Source organism: Protopterus annectens, chromosome 10.part0, assembly GCF_019279795.1.
Source record: "Protopterus annectens isolate FY-2018-M chromosome 10.part0, PAN1.0, whole genome shotgun sequence".
Classification (NCBI taxonomy): Eukaryota; Metazoa; Chordata; order Ceratodontiformes; family Protopteridae; genus Protopterus; species Protopterus annectens.
The window spans coordinates 134,680,787-134,696,586 of record NC_056744.1 but is presented as its reverse complement, the minus strand read 5'-3'; the positions used below and the strand labels follow the sequence as shown (position 1 = coordinate 134,696,586).

The 15,800-nt window shown below is 36.4% G+C and overlaps 1 long non-coding RNA gene across 3 annotated transcripts in view; it reads left to right on the top strand.

Annotated features, from left to right (window-relative positions):
* LOC122813003 overlaps positions 1 to 15,800 on the top strand; it is a 634,940-nt gene that overhangs the window by 32,258 nt on the left and 586,882 nt on the right. Inside the window, exon 1 of one of the 3 annotated variants that reach the window (XR_006366622.1) lies at positions 6,405 to 6,631. The exons of the other annotated variants lie outside the window; for them this stretch is intronic. This is a non-coding gene — a long non-coding RNA (uncharacterized LOC122813003). Of the gene's footprint in view, positions 1 to 6,404; positions 6,632 to 15,800 lie in introns of those variants that run through there. 3 annotated transcript variants of the gene reach the window in all.

Below are 15,800 nucleotides of genomic sequence, written 5' to 3'. Positions count from 1 at the left end.
AGGATTTTATAGAAAAAAGTGAAAATTTCTCATTGTTGAAGAGATACCCATCTAGTGATCATCCAGGAGGGTCCTTTCATAGACAAACTGATGGAATAAAAAGGTTATGTATTACTTTTTTTACACAGATAAAGAAATGTAAGCCCAATATTTAAATGTTGGCACTCAAAACTGGCATAATGATTAAAGTGTTTACCTCACAATCACAAGGTACAGAGTTTGATTCGCAACTTTGAAGGGAAATTGGCTAGCCTTAAAATGGCCTACTAGTGCAGTTAACCTAGTACTTACCTATGAAAACTTTTTTTCTCTGTGTTTTCCATTCTTTCCTGCTGACCATGCCACCTTCTCCCATCAGACCCACCCATTTGTTCCCATGTCATTGGTATTTCCAGTGATGATGAGAGCAGGCTTGGAGGAGTGTCATGCAGACAATCATAGCAGTGGTTGTACCCTTAACAGTATCCTGGCAATGACTGTGCTTGTTTTGGCTCCGTCTCCAACCTTGGTGGCTGATATGTGAACATGTGTCATTGTAGGGCAGTCTATGCCCCAGCCTTATCTGTGCATGCTCCCATACACATGTCCATTAAGACTACTGTCATGAGCTTGGTATCAGAAAACATGCATCTCCTGATTCTGCAGCTACAGGTAAAGTACAAGCCTCCACTTACATGGTATTAAGTTGGCCTTGCTGGGCCACAACCTACTTCTTCTCAGAATGAGTGAGCCAGCAAATGTTGGTGGCTCCCATCCCGTCAACCTCTTCCAGCATTAGAGCTACTATTCAAACTCAGGTTACCTGGGTCACAGTCAGGGGATTATCCCTGCATGTCATAGAACCAAGCTTACCTTATAACAAAACTGAATCAGTCAGGACTGAGAAATCCTCTGAAGTCTTAAGCCATGTTTTTTTCTCATTAGCCAAAGAGTTAATCTTTAGGAACTCATGGACTTGCTGTATATAATCAGTTCCATAACCATGGATGAAATGGAATTGAAACTGACAGATTTGTAATTACATGACCATATCTATGACCCACCTTTCTTCTTCCATTACACTGGTGCTAAGCAGAAACTATGTAGCTCAGGAACTGTGAGGTTCTCCTAATAATCCTTGAGCACAACAAGCAAATTATTAAAAATTTTAGTATATAGTTCACATTGATCTTGTACCTTATCTTCTCAAATATAGTCATGATCTTTGTATTTTTCAACCAGTTATTAGGCAGTTGTATATTATTCTCCTCAACACTGAGTAATAGCTAAAGTCACAACCCTACACTGAGTTGCAGACTACAGTAAAGAAAACATAGCATTATTTAATTGGTAGATAATTTGCTCTGTCATGTAAAATATGGAATCTGATCAGAAGCAGAAATCAGCATGGTCACAATTAGGGATAAAAAAAGTTTATAGTGTAAACATAACTATGGATTAGCCTGAAACTTTTTTGATAATATAAGTGGGCAGAGCTAAATATGTAGTTTTGGAAATGCAGTAGAATCCATCCCTAGTAGACATTTTTTCACTTAAAATATTGAGCAGGCATACTAATTAAAGCAGATTTAAGTGGAATTAAACAATTTCCATACTTTTGTGTCCTGTACGCAGCTCACTGAAATCAATGTGCAATGGTTAGACTTTGTTATAAGAAGTTAGCTTATTCTCAGCTGCTCGGATGCATTTTGCATAATCTATTTCTTTGTTAAACTTGCAGAAGTATCTTCTGAAATCCATATCCTAACCAGGTATGCCATCTTCTTTTTCTGCATCTTGCTAAATAAGGTTTGGTAACAAACCAATTTGTCCAGGGACATCTTCAGAGTGGGGTCAGATAAATATATTAGTAGGAATAAACGGGGTAGAGGGGAGGAAAGGGTTAAATGGGGAGGGAGGGATGATTGGGAGGAAATGAGGTATGGGTAGGGAGGGGATTAAGGGGTTTATGCAAGTGTAACTGGGTAAGGAATCACATTTTGGCGTGAGCTTGTTACAGCAGGTTTTCGTCCATGACGACCTACAAGTAGTGGTGGTCAGGTAGGCCTTAGAATAGTTGACTACAGAAAAGGTGAGTAATGTTCAATAACATGGTTTGGTAGTAGTAATATATATTTTTTTTGGGGGGTTGTTGCTGGGTCAGCAGTGAGGACTGAGGTGAGGGTAGTCTAACTCGGTGGAGAACTCCTTTGGGATTGCAATTTGTGGGGCTAGTGACCGGAGCAGATTCCCAAAGATGCAGATTGGTAAAGAAGGACAGTTTTGTGTCATGATATTAGCCATTTTATTATATGGGGTTTAGATGGTTTAGTTAAGGTAAGGTTGCAAGGCTATCCATCAGGAGAGTGATGCTAATACAAATCTGTTATTGAGGGGGCTACTGATTTCTACCACTAATAGCAGAAGCTTTGGCATTTTGAGTTAATTTGGTTCACTAACCTGGTGAGAGCAGTAGGTGGACTGGATCTGGTTCTTGGGTCTTGGGGGATGAATTTTGTTATTGCTATGCTTCTGTTCAGTTTTCACCTCCATTGCAGGAGGTAGGTTTCATGGTGGAAAAGTTTTCCCGGTTGCTGTGCTGGCCCTTCGCCGATGTGTGTTTACTGCTTTCATGGGCTTGAGGTGCACCCTTGTGAAAGTAGGGACAACGTGCATGTGCTGTCTACTTAGGGCTTCTCAAAAAAAAAAACAACTAAATAACAATGATAAATGAAGGTGTATATATGAATGTGAATGCTGCTGTGGGAGCTGTGGGGGCGATGTTTTCTTGGGTCCTGTCCTTTTCATTTCATTGTGCCTTTCTCAATTCTGTTGTAGATGATTTGTTTTGTGATTTCATAGCTGCAAGGGGCTTTTCACGGGTTTTTGAGTAAGGAAGACTAACAGCTGGCCTGTGCATGTGCGGTGTGGCAAATTGTCAGTGGAGTGGGGCATTAACATTTTAAGGATACATTAATGGTACATCGTTTCTCAGGAGGGGAAAGAGAGGTTGGTGGGAGTGGGCCTCTCAGATGTACAGAGTTTCCTTTAAGAAGGAAGTATGGCAAACAGTAACTTCAATGGAGAATGGTGATTTTGAATAGATAGAGAACACAGAAATCTACTTAGCTCCGAGGGTATGTTGGCCATTTGATCTGTCCTAAGGTGAGTAAACTGGCCTGGGGAAACACAACGGTGATGCCTACAATTTGGTGATTGTTCCTATTTTCTAGTTACGTGACTTCCAGATATTTCAGAGGTTTTGAAGTATGGTCAGTCTCTGCTCATGTTGGGTACGATGGGGGCATTGCTTTCAGTGTTGTGTGCAGCCGGTGATGTGAGGGATCGCAGTTTGCAGTTTTCGCAGTTGTTGGGTCAAACTTGGTTTTCTGTTGCTGAAGGGATTGAATGTGCATGGTTATATTTCAGAGACATGGCTGTTGGATTCTTGCCTTTGGGGTGAATGTTTGAGAGAGTTGCATCCTAGTCTTAAGTTCTTGTACTCTGAGCTTTGGCCACATGTTTGTGTTTGAGGTGATGGGCACATGTGGGGAAAGATGGTGAAGATGGCTATTGGCTGGGCATGAGAATAACTTAGTTCACCTAGATGTTTCAGATTTGGTAGTCCTGGCATAATGTCTGCTTCCTCCACATGCACAATGAGGCTGTATCAGTGTGTGTGTGTGTGGGGGGGGGGGGGTCAGCGCACTTTGAACTTGATAACAGGTATTTATGCATGGATGTTTGATGCCTCAACTGCCACAGAGGATTTATTGAATGTTGACATATCCACAACATACCTTTATGAAGTTTTGGCGCATCCCATTTTACATTAGTAGGACACTTTTGACATGTAATTGCCAGCCAACTCTTATTGGGGAAGAAATTTAATTTTCAGGTGTTCTCTAGAGATTGGACTTGATGGTTATATAAACTATATAAAACAAATCCAGCATGCTGGCCAGCATGAGATCCTGGGCCTAAGAGACGGGCATGTGCACTTTGATATTGAGCAGCTTTACCACGGAATATCCTAGTGCCCCAAATCATGCAGATGGCTGCGTGCAGCTTGATGGTGAATTTGTTTCAGTGGTAGGAAGTTATGTTAGATTGGCGATTGTTCGGCTTGTTTCTCCCACTATTTCAGTGGCTTTGTCATCATGCTGGTGCTTAGTCTTTGCAATCGGAGCACTTTGTTTTTGGTGATTCAGTCATTCTGGTGCTGCATTTTTGGGGGTTTCTCGTTCTGGTTTTGTTTGTGATGTTTGGTGTGGGCTGCTGGCTTGAGCTGCTAATATCTTTTTTGCGGGCTAAGGTAGCTATGTATTGCTCAAAAAAAAAAAAAAAGTCATATAAGTGAAAGGAACAGTACAGGGTGAAATAAGGCACATTCTCTCTGGTAGTGGCAGGGCTGGTGGTGTAGCTGCTTTTAGATCTAAGAAATCAGGAGCCCAGTGAAGGAATGCAGGTTTGTTGTTCTGTTATTCTGTCTATGGCAGCTTAATACTAAGTGCCTATGGTCATCTCTGGATTTGTTTATGGTTGTTGAGAGTTGTCTCTGATTCATTAAGAGCTTTATACATAGTATTGTTAAGAGAACTACAGGAAAGAATGTTGGTGGTGAAGCTGTCTATGCAGTGGACCGCAGGTAACATGGTTATATATAATGCTATTAACAATGGTAATTGGCAGGGTCACAGGAGAGTTAAGGTATATTGGGTTGGTGGGTTAGCTCGGGAGAAAATGTGGTCAAAATTTCCATTTTATAATGACACGAATAACCCTAGCAAATACTAACAAATACACGTGGTAATGCACAATCAAATGCTTAGCTATTCAAAGCAGTATTATAGCTTAACATATCATTATTTCCTAGGTAGTCCCCGTGCTTCCAATGCACATTTGATGGATATTTTCACACTCAAACCTAGCCCCTTCGCATTACCGTGTATTTGTTAGGGTTATTCATGTTATTATAAAATGGAAATTTTGACCATGCTAAGTGAAGATTTGTAGTAGTATAGACAGATATAAAGGGATTTAGTCACTAACCACTGCTTTCACTAATATTCCATGTAGTCTTGTTATATTATATATAATAGTCTACATATTAGTTGACTATTTATTTAGATATTTTTATACATAGAGGATTTATGGTCTATGTTTATAAAGATTGTCACATGAGATTTTTAGTCCTTTATTCGAGCACAATTTAGGCAGCTTTGTACTTTATGCAGGTGATATATGCTAGTTTTTATGTTTGTATTATTTAATATATATTTCTGAGAGTGTATTAGTATAACAGCCACAAGTATAAGCTATATATATATTTTTTATATGCACATATGACATACATCTAGCTCTTCAATATAGGTTATTGTATTTCTCGTATACATTAATTTGCTGGTCTAACATTAGACACTATTGATAGGAACTATTATAAGTGCTTTGTTGATATGTAGATATATATATATATATATATATATATATATATATATATATATATATATAAACTTTACAATGTTCATTCATTGCTCGGATATTAGATTAACTATGACTTAGTATTAGGCAATATGCATAATTTCATCCGGAAGCACAATCTGTCTGAGTGGTTGTAACACATACATATTATTATTCATTTACTGTATCTTATAATAGATATTTTATCCATTGATTTATTCCTTAGCAAAAGCGGACATTTGTTTGATTGTATTACAGATAGAATCTACGGATACGGCCGATAATGTGACTGTTATTCTGTTTCAAGCAGTTGGTTAGCTGGGATACAGTGTTTTGGTGTATCTGTTATCCTACGTATTTGTAAACTGTATGGTTTACATTTTATACATAGGTAAAACAGTTTATGGTAGTTGAAATACTATATGACTATTTTATAAATTAAATTAGACAGCTGTCTAGCTGTATAACTGACAGATTCTTTGTTTCCAGTTATCGTAGTGCTATTGCTACTATAATATGAACAGTTAGGCAGTATGGGTAGAGTTACCTGCTGCTTTATTGATTAATGCAGGTATAGAGATGTTTTATATCATGTTTTTATGTACATTATATTCTATGAATGCACCTTGTTAATATATTGCTGTTGATATTTCATTTTACGTTGGGCATATATGCAGTCGGACTTTAAAATTTTCTATCTGCCGATTATGCAAAATTTTCTATCTGCTGATTATAAAAACATTTTTTATCTGCCGATCATGTGTCTTTGAATAATGGAAGCTTCAGTAATTAAATTATTTAGAAGCAGGTATTTATAAATACTTGATAAGGTTTTTAAAAGTTTTATCTTACTATGGATCTACATGGTTATGATATGTATGTTTGCTGAATTACTTTTACTGCTTTCAGCCATCTAACGGAAGTTCATGTTGATACTAGTGGACAGAATGATGCCATATTCTAAGTGAAAGGTACAGATTTTCTGACAAGCTAGTTATGATCTGATTTATGGTGTATTTTATTATTATGATTTGACTGAATATGGGAAGTTTTAAATAATTATTATATGCAATGATCTGCAACAAAGAACTGTGACTTTAAATGGTTTTGAATGTAGAGCTGACGTCAGCAATAGAACGTTGAGACGCTTGGATTGCTTGGATTGAGTTTTTGAACTGAGTGAGCGTTATATGTGAGTATTTAATTGTATTGCTTTGAATGCTTAATAGTTTGTATTAATGGTCTGAAGAAGCCACTCTCTGTGGTGAAAGCGCTTACCTGGAAATAAAATGTTTTACAATTTTACAGTTTTATGGTCTTGAATGGTGCTTAAAGCCATGCTTCACTTCACCGTTGCTTTTGCTTGTTTAAATGTTAAGAAGCATTCACTTCTGCCAGCCAGAATTTAGGTTTACAATGTTTACCCACCTTTATATCTACTGCCTTTATTCCCATGTTCCCAGACATTAAACTAAGAATAAACAAAGTAAAAGTAAAAGACCCCTCCACTGAAAGTACTGCCAAAATAATCCAAACAGTAAATCCAAAAGTGAGGCAAGTACTATCACACTGTGTATGAAGCAACTTCACTTTATTAAAATAATAAAATCAGTATCATAAGTGCTTTCCAGTAAATCCCTTCATCAGATGATAAAACACTAGTAAAAACATAGTATCTAATATAGTACAACACAACTAATAAAAATCAACAGTTTACCCTCCTTTTTGCTAGAGCTGGTTTTAAAGGGACAACTAATTTAATCCTGGGGCTTTGTCAGATCCCAGTCTAAGAATCCATTGCATCTCTCTGTATTCAGTTTCATTATACAGTTCACCCATTCTTTGACTTCTGTTTACAACACATATAACCATAAAGGCAAATACATGATCACTATGCAAGTCTATATGCTTGTACAGTGCATTGTGTTGTTTTCTTAACCTTATGTCTGATAGATGCTTAAAAATTCTATCTTTAAGTCTGCAGTTTGTTTTTCCTACATAATATGCAGTACACTGTTGACAGTTTGCAATATAGACAGCATTTTGCGTATTACAGTCAGCATACATATTAGTACTTCTTGTTGGTCCTGGGGTGTATAAAACAGTTTCCTTGTAAAATGTGCTTACAGGCTTTACAATGTAGGCATGGAAAGGTTCCCTTCTTCTTGATGCCTGGATTTTTAAAATGTATCGGTTCTTGACATAAAATAAATTTCAAATTTGTATTTCTTTTAAAAATAAATCTAGGTTGTGTCCCTACAGCTCTGGTTATATTCTCATCTGTTAAGTCTCTAATTATATTTGAAGCTTGTCTTAAGAACAATATTGTACCAGGAGGCTTACATGTTTTATGCATGCCAGCACAAGGGGAACGCTATCCCGAGTTGCTGGCAGCATATTAACTTATAAACTAGTAAATCATACATGAATGTACTTATTTCCTTTTTTCAGTCTGAAGAGGATGCACTGTTAAACAAAGCTGAAGACCTACGTATTCAGCTGGAAAGAGACTATAAAACTGAATACCATAAAAATAGACTTATGGACATACTATGTGTAGCTGCTAATTATGATTTAAAACTTCAACAAGTTAAGTTAAAGAAACTGCAATTTTTCATCAGGTAAAATCTTTGTTTGGCCTTGCCCTCAAGAAAGAGCATGGGATACTTCAAATGATGTAGCAGCCACACCTGCACCTAATCAACAGCATGAAAAAGAACGCTCAGACTTTGTAAACTTAAAGCAGTCTAGCACTCTTCATTCACAGGGGTCTGTCTTGTTTAGTACAGAAAATAATGAAACAGCATCTACCAATGTCACTGAGACAGTGACTGAAGGAGAAACATTTGTGGACATTAATTTGGGCACTACAGCTGACCAAATAGACGAGTCTCAAAGTGAGAGGCTGGACATTTCCACAAAGGGAGCCAAACCAAAACAAAGTGCCAAAATGCCTGCAGCTGTTGTTACACCTGCTTCCTTTTCTCCATCTTCTTCTTTTTTCATATTACCGGCACCGATGAAGAAGAGGAATTCTCAGAAGAAGAGTTTTTCACATCAGATGGACAAGGACTACAAGAGATGATGGACCTCCATTTGACTGTTAATAATGCACTCAACTTTTGCAATGCTCATAATATTTCAGGTATTTCTCTTTCTGAATTACAACTATCAGTGTTAAGCAAGGGTTTAAATTTTGTACCAAGTACAGGGACAGATTTTTGCATTCTAATACCTGAGCTGCTATATTTTGCATGGAATGTAATGTTGAAGCAAATGTTTAATGACATTAACAGTGTTCAAACACCTCATGTATTGAAGCACCCTAGCACTTTTTCACCTACTTTAAATCCTACACTGTTGTTGTTTGTTAAATCATGTGAACGTGAAATTGAAAAGTATCTACAGAATACACATAGATCTATATATTTTAACTTAGACCAACGACATAGAAAAGCACTACAAGAGCTAAAGTATCATACCAACATAGTTATAAAATCTGCTGATAAGGGTGGTGCTGTTGTACTTAGGAGTTTTATAACACACAAATAGATCTGTTGCTAGCTGACAAACTGACTTTTCTTCAGCTGCCACCACTAATGGTGAATTCTTATATACAAAAAATGCACAAATCTTTATTTAACATGGAAAAAAACTGGTTTGATAGATCATGAGCTGCTGACATTTTTATATATACAACACCCTACTATCCCAGTCTTTAAAGCCTTACCAAAATTTCATAAGGATCTCAAAACACTACCCATGAGACTCATAGTATTGGGTAGGGATTGGATAACAGAACGGTGTGGTTGTACTTAGTAAGGAGTTTTATAACACACAATACATCTGTTGCTAGCTGACAAACTGACTTTTCTTCAGCTGTCACCACTAATGGTGAATTTTATATAAAAAAATGCACAAATCTTTAACATGGAAAAAAATGGTTTGATAGACCATGAGCTGCTGACATTTTTATATATACAACACTACTATCCCAGTCTTTAAAGCCTTACCAAAAATTCATAAGGATCCCAAAACACCACCCATGAGACCTATAGTGTTGGGTAACAGAATTTTCTATCTGGTTAGAATGTACTTTCAGACCAATGTTACAAACATTCCCTAGAATTTTGAAAGATACTGCTACATTTTTGGAATCATTGGGTCTTTATTTACAAGACAACAGTGACATTTCCTATATGTTTGTTACCTTAAATGTAAAGAATTTGTTCACTGTCATAGAAAATCAATATGGTATTACTGCCATAGAGGAAGTACTGAACAAAAAGGTGAATATACATATAGATGAAAATATACGGTTATGTTCCTTATTAAGGCTAGTATTAGAAAACAATCTTTTTCTTTGTCAAACAAACTATTATTGCCAGAGACAAGGTATAGCTATGGGTACGTCTTGTGCAAACACATATGCTAACCTAGTCTTGGCATACTGGGAAGATATGGTGATATTTGAGGCAGGACATGATTGGAAAGACAAACTTTTCTTTTACAATAGATTTGTGGAAGATGTTTTCTTTTTGTGTGTGTGTGTGTGGGGGGGGGGGCACCACATCAGAATTAACATCTTTTGTTAAGTATTTAGAGTTTACTACCAGCTTTTTCAGATTCTCATTGAATTATTCCAGTTCACTTATTGAATACTTGGATGTTAGTATTACTAAGAAAGAAAATGGGAAGGTAGAGACCTCACTATATAGGAAGCCATGTTGGACCAACAGTATGCTTAGATATGATAGCATGCACCCTAGACATGTATTCCAACACATAGTCAAGGGACAAGCCTGTAGAATATCCAGACTTCGTATGAATGAAAATTCCTTTATACAGGAATTGGGATACTTTAAAGAATAATTTTCAAGCACGAGGTTATAGCAAAAATCTACTGAAAAAGGAAATGGACAACATCAGTCTCTACAGAAAACAAAGTACAAAACCATGGTTACACAGAGGTAAAAAATGGCCTAACAAGGTAGATGCACAGGTTCAAAAAGCTAATGAAGGTTTGAAAATAAGTTTAACATACGGTAATGATATAGGTGGTATATGTAATATAACTACAGACAACTGGAGAATTATTTTAACAGATGAGAATATAACTAGCATTGTAGGGACACACCCTAGATTTATTTTTAAAAGAAATAAAAATTTGAAAGATATTCTATGTCAGGAACCTATGCATTTTAAAAATCCAGGCATTAAGAAGAAGGGAACCTTTCCATGTCTACATTGTAAAGCCTGTAAGCACATTTTACAAGTAAACTGTTTTTATACATCCCAGGACCAACAAGAAGTACTAATATGTATGCTGACTGTAATACGCAAAATGTTGTCTATATTGCAAACTGTCAACTGTGTACTTCATATTATGTAGGAAAAACAAATTGCAGACTTAAAAGATATAATTTTTAAGCATTTATCAGATATAAGGTTAAGAAAAGAACACAATGCACTGTACAAGCATATAGAATTGCATAGTGATCGTGTATTTTCCTTTATGGCTATATGTGTTGTAAATAGAAGTCAAAGAATGGGTGACTTGTATAATGAAACTGAATATAAAGAGATGCAATGGATTTTTAGACTGGGAGCTGACAAAGCCCCAGGATTAAATGATGTTGCCCCTTTAAAACCAGCTCTAGCAAAAATGAGGGTAAACTGTTGATTTTTATTAGTTGTGTTGTACTATATTAGATACTATGTTTTTACTAGTGTTTTATCATCTGATGAAGGGATTTACTGGAAAGCGCTTATGATGCAACTTCACTTTAGTAAAATAATAAAAGCAGTTTCATGCACAGCGTGGTAGTACTTGCCTCACTTTTGGATTCAATAAGAATAAACAAATGGTGGTTCAAACTCAGGCAAAGGAAACGGTGACACTTTAGCAACAGCGACGATTTTTAAAGCTGATCAAACTGTTTGGGCTAATGTCACTGTCGCTTTGGGATAGATGTAGTAATCTGCTTGATGTCTTATCTAAAGCTACCCACATACGTGTCTCACCTACTTCTGTATCAATGGGCTAATACCACTGTCGCTTTAGGATAGATGTAGTAATCTGCTTGAAGTCTTATCTAAAGCTACCCACATACGTGTCTCACCTACCTCTGTACCAATGGGCTAATACCACTGTCGCTTTAGGATAGATGTAGTAATCTGCTTGAAGTCTTATCTAAAGCTATCCACATACGTGTCTCACCTACCTCTGTATCAATGGGCTAATACCACTGTCGCTTTAGGATAGATGTAGTAATCTGCTTGAAGTCTTATCTAAAGCTACCCACATACGTGTCTCACCTACCTCTGTATCAATGGGCTAATACCACTGTCGCTTTAGGATAGATGTAGTAATCTGCTTGAAGTCTTATCTAAAGCTACCCACATACATGTCTCACCTACCTCTGTATCAAGCTCTCAGACTCAAAAATGCTTCAGGTATATACCAGTATAAATCAGGAAGGTGTTGTATGCTCACTCCTACCAATGTTATGATCCACTAATGTTGCATTACTAAAGGAGAAGAGTCGACTAAATGTTTGAACCACGTCAGCACATGTCACACATGACAGATATGAACGAATTACATGTCACATGCTTCCTGCTTGGTAAAAAACTGCAGGAAAGACTCGGTCAACTAAAGTCTTCACTGTGGTGGATCCCATGGGATATATGTAAAGGACATACCACTGTTTCAGCTACATAGCATCTGAATGCGAATGACTTTGTACTTTTTAAGTTTTTATGGGTACATTTATGCCAATAAAGCCAAACCTCCATTAGCTGTAAGTGGCAGACTGATTATTGTTTGCACAGCTCTTCCATCCCTTGCAGTATGTATATAATTCCCTAGATCTTTTATTCAAAAGTGACTGATTAGCTGTATAGCCATTGGCTTTGGTACTAAATTTTGAATGCTGGTAAATGAGTGTCTAATAGCTTATGGCATGCAAAATAACTAAACCAAAATTGTTTGTTAGGTTATTGTGCATGCCATAAGCCATACACCTTTAATGATTGATTGAAGTACTCGCATTAAGATACTTGTACCTACTCCAGGTTTCATACTTTTTATTAATAGAATCCAGTACAGAAAGGAAATATAAAAAAACAAATTTAGACAGTTGTGTTTGTATATGTCTATGCATACCTTATAGAGGTTGCAGTTCTGGATAAAACAAGATAGGGAACAATAAATTGATGCTAACACCTCTTCAATTACAATATTATTTAATAATAATTACATTAGCTAGTCTCTTCCTGCAGAATTCTTGCAATCCTGCAAAAGCTGGAATTGTATGATTGAGAAGCTATGAATTTGTAATCCTTTTCCCAAATGCTTATTAAGGCTAGAAAAGATGAAAAGGAAAGTTTGCTTATATTTACAACTCTGAGGTCAGATAAACAAACCTTGAAACATGGCATTATTGCTATGGTAATGAGCTATGTATAAGGTATGCACTGCAGTCATGAATTAGATAACCACAACTTCCTTTTGCAAACTGTCAGTTTATGAGCAAAGCAACTTAATCAAACATACTTAACACTGTGAATAGGAAGTTGTGACAAGTGTGGCTTACTCTGTTAAAACAGAGAAGAATAGGGAAGCATACAGAATGTTGTTCGAGGAAACTGAAAGATGAAAGAACATGTATAACAGGTGAACATCTGGTTACACTCTCTATATAAAGGTGTGTGTGTGTGTGTGTGTGTGTGTGTGTGTGTGTGTGTGTGTGTGTGTGTGTGTGTGTGTGTACATATATACACATAGCGTATGTAACCAGACAACAATTACAACATTCTATGCTGATTGATGTAGCCTGTTGGTATTAATATTAATTTCAGGCTGTAGCTCCAAAATGGAAAATTTGGTACTGATGTACCCATGATTATACTTTCAGAGAATCATTGCAGATTGCCTTAAACTGAAAACTTCAAGGCAGCTAACAAATCTAGCATCTTGCTAGGATTTTTACACACATTTTAAAGGCTGCTCTGTCTTCATTAAGGATATTTTATTCCTGTCAAACTATAAACATGTCTATATGAAAATAAATCATTTTAGTATACGTGTTTTCTTCTACATTACCACACTTACAACAGAAACAATATGAGTGTTTGACACACAGTCCCAAAAGTGACTCATCCTGTTTCTGTATTGCACAATTAATGCCATCTTTTGTTGTTGTACCACCAGAGTTAAATGATGAATGTGCAACATATCAAATAGTGGCCATGATTGCATTACTACATTCTACTTACATACTGCAAAAATATTGTTAATAACTTGTTTTCATTTTCTACATATATTTGAAACTCAAGGATTAAAGATACAATGAACGGTATAAATGAATGTCCGCAATGTCCAAGGACTAGATACTAAAAGAGTTGCTCTCAGCGTAAGTGACTTACTTTAGTGTAAGGTCTGTCTATAAACAGGCTTACACCTGGGCCAAATTCCAAAAGACCTCCTCTGCATGTAAGTGGTCACTTACACTGAGACCGAGTCTTTTGGAATTGGGCCCCATATGTAATTTAGGTATTTTGACTAGGATTTATAGATATGAAATGTACTGTATGTTTATGCATAGAAAATGCCTACATCTGTGACAGTTATCAGAGCTGTACATCTGTGACAGTTATCAGAGCTGCAGAAGTGATCATGTTCTGCTGCATCAAACCACAGCTGTTACAAACTGCTATATAAATAAGTGACCCTGCATGAATTACAGCGCTAACAAAATTTAAAGACAGCTATGCTGCTACACCACCAACATTTGCATGTATTCTGCACATACATACAAAGACAGATCCATGTACACATGCACATGCAGTCACACTCATACGTACACATGCACATGCAGTCACACTCATACATACATAACAAAGACAAATCCGTGTACAAACGCACAAGCAGTCACACTCCTACACATGCAGCTACAGACACATATGCACACACAGACACATGAGCGCACACAGACACACACATTACAAACAAAATCAGCACATTGTGAGATGTCAGCTGTAACCTGGTGTTGTAGTACATCATCTGCAAAGATGAATTGACAAGCAAGTGTCAGCTGTACTAGGCAGTGCAACCCAATAAATCATAGCAGCAGAGTGGCATCTGTAACCATATGATGCAATATACACCCTTAAGGAGATGTACTTAAAATTCTTGCCATTCCTGTTAAGTCCTTGATACTGTATTCATCCAAAACTGAGAAGAGCCTTACATGAACTGGTTCACATAAATAACTATATACAAAATTGTACTTATTGGAAGAGCTGATATTTGGACAATGAAGTCAGATAATCTGCTTGATTCAAGAAAATGATGGACTTATCAGTTCCACAAATAAATCAGTTCCACAAATAAATCAGCAAATACAAGTCTATGTTATCAATGGTTCTTGCAGTTTTCTGTCAGAAGCTGAGTCACTGATGGGAGGAAGTATTCAAAGGTGGGTTGTAGTAATCTTTTGTGAGTGACAGTCTAGCCCTGCTTAGTAAGTATGTTATAAATATGATTGTTTATACATTGATGCAGTTTTATTTTTAACATGGTGGATATGAGTGAAGAAAGTAAGTGATGAGTCTAGCCAGATCCCAAAATATGTTATAAATTATCCAGTTTTTAGAGGTCCACTATTGGGGCATGTAAGGCTACACAGGTTATGGTATAAGCTAAGATATTTCTAACTCCCCCAAACCATTGCATTTGTTTTAAGATTCACTTTAGAGTTTCCTGCTCAAATGACTTCATTGCTGTATGTCTGTTACACTACCTGTCCAACTCCCACGTGCAGTATGTACCTGCATGTGCTATCCTCTTACCTAACCTTAGAATCCATGGACTCTCACACATACAACAACCACTATAACCTTTTCAGTCATTCTTTTTCATATTCAGACCAACTAATACTATAAAAATGAGCATTTAGAAAAATGGGCTTTCGACATTTTATGCTTTTGTTTTTTTTTACCACAAAAAAAAAAAAACCTTTTCAATCTTATATATATATATATATATATATATATATATATATATATATATATATATATATATATATAAAATGAGTGTGTACATATATAAAAAAACAGAAATTCCTTGTAATATTTTCCATTTCTAAGTCATCATCTTCCATTTCTTTAACATTTATGTCATTCCTAGGTGTCTAAAAAGGTAGTTGGGTAATGGACACAAAGGTTTGGTGTAACATTAACGCAGCAATCAATACAAATGTAAAAGCAGGGCTAGCTTATTCTCCTAGTAAAGCTTTACCTTACAAGAGTTAGTCTTGTCCTCTTTTCTGTTAAATAAAGAAAAAAACAAGAATAAG